General features: G+C 52.7%; 1 long non-coding RNA gene across 2 annotated transcripts in view; it reads right to left on the bottom strand.

Annotated features, from left to right (window-relative positions):
- Positions 1-1535, bottom strand: part of LOC107195502 — a 6289-nt gene extending 4754 nt beyond the window's left edge. Inside the window, exon 1 of one of the 2 annotated variants that reach the window (XR_001516685.2) lies at positions 168-1535. This is a non-coding gene — a long non-coding RNA (uncharacterized LOC107195502). The remainder of the gene's footprint in view (positions 1-167) is intronic. The other variant, XR_001516684.2, reaches the window with a different exon arrangement.
- Between the last annotated feature and the right edge of the window lie 229 nt (positions 1536-1764).

The raw sequence follows: 1764 nt of genomic DNA on the forward strand, positions 1-1764 counted from the left end.
TAGGGAAAAGAGAGGTAGCCGGTCTTGTTCAAGATCCAGTGGGGCCTGGGTGGGGCCTGGGTGGGGCTGAAACCCCAGTTCCTCCTCCCTCCAGGATGTTCTCCCCCTATTTTGCGCCCCCTTCTTGGGTCTCCCTCACCCACACACTGTCCATCAGAGGAACTCACCATGAGAATGTCTGTGCCACAGGGCTCTCACAGGGCCCCTGAGGTCCCTGGTCCAAGGTGCCTAGGGGCCAGACGTCAGCCCCTAAGTGCTTCGCTTTCCTCAATCCCTCTGCATTTTTAAGTCCTGGGGAGGTTCTGACATGGCCGCTATGAAGAAGCTGCCTCCTGCTACCAACTATCAATCACCAGAGCTTCTGTGGGCCTGCTCCCTCTTCTACAACGTCCCAAGCCCTGGCTTCTTTCTTGCCAAATGCACAGCTTTCAAATGCCTTCTTGAAAAGATAATAAATGCTTGGTGACATCACAGCCCCAGAGCCAAGGAGCAAGAAAGCATCAGAGGCAATGTTTCTGAGGAGAAGTCAGAGGCTCTGGGTTTGCCCAACAAAGGCGCCCTGTGCAAGTGTGGTCACGGTAATGGCCACTGCCACCACAGAACCGAAACAAAGCTGGCTCGGCGTCTCCCAAAGTCTATCTCTGGTTTTATACAACCCGATAATGTTCCCAGTTAAAAGCCTGAGCAAATCATCCAGTACTGAAAGCCAGGCAGTGGCCCGCTCTGGGGGGCCTCCCTAGCTGCTGGAGAAACAGTCACCCCAGGGGCCCTCGGCGGGTGAAGGGTGGGCTCCAGGCAAGAGGGAAGTAGCTCTGCCTAGGAGAGGGTAGGAGCTGCAGGCACCCCGGCTCTGAGACTCCAGCTGTGCCCCAGGCTCCAGCTCCCCACAATCCACCCCTCTTGGCGTCCGGCCCTTGGGGAAGCTGAGTGAAAGTCTCGCCTGTTCTGGATGCCGCAGGCAGGATCGGCCACAGTGATCTCCTTCATGTGTCACCGCTGGCTGTAAGCGCTGTGTTTGGTTTGGCAAAACGGCTATTTAAATAGCAGTGAAATGTGTCACTGGAAAAAAATTAGCTCATGTTTCCTTTGCCATTTCTTCATGATTTCCATTAAAAGTGTAACCACGGGTAATAAATTAACAAGATCTGTAAAAGCGACCGTAGGAAACCATGGATCCAGAATTCTTATAAACTTCTAACCCATGATGCTAAAAAGCAAGGCTACTTGGGGGAGGGCGGATTGGATCACCCATACTTCAGTTTTCTTTGTGTCGGATTCCTGCGCCCTCCCTGCAAAATGTGAAAGGAAGCCCTCCACTCTTTTCAGGGGGTGCTGTGGCTATCACCGGGGAAGGTCTTCCCCTTGGAAAACTCAGAGCCTTGGTGGGGCATTGCTTGGCTCTTCCTGTTTCATAAAAAAGCTAGAAAACAAAACTAAAAAGTCACTTCTCTGACAGAGCATAATCTCCTTCCCCCACACCGTGCCTCACCTGGTCCTAACCACAGTCCAATTGTTGGATTCTCAACTCCCTGCGGAAATCAGACTCTTTCTGGATAGCCTGAGGTTGAACTGTAGCTCAGTTTCACAGATTGGGACACTGAGGGCAAAGGAAAATATTTGCCTGGGGACGCAAAGGATCACTGTAGGGTCCTGAAGGTTTCTCTGGAGATAGTCGAGTGAAAACGCTGCAGCCTAGGAACACAGCCCCATGTGTTTGGTTTGACAAGCAAGGGCTTGGGGGTGGGAGCCAAAGGAGCCACAGGC

The sequence above is a fragment of the Pteropus alecto genome, unplaced genomic scaffold (genome assembly GCF_000325575.1).
Source record: "Pteropus alecto unplaced genomic scaffold, ASM32557v1 scaffold131, whole genome shotgun sequence".
Classification (NCBI taxonomy): domain Eukaryota; kingdom Metazoa; phylum Chordata; class Mammalia; order Chiroptera; family Pteropodidae; genus Pteropus; species Pteropus alecto.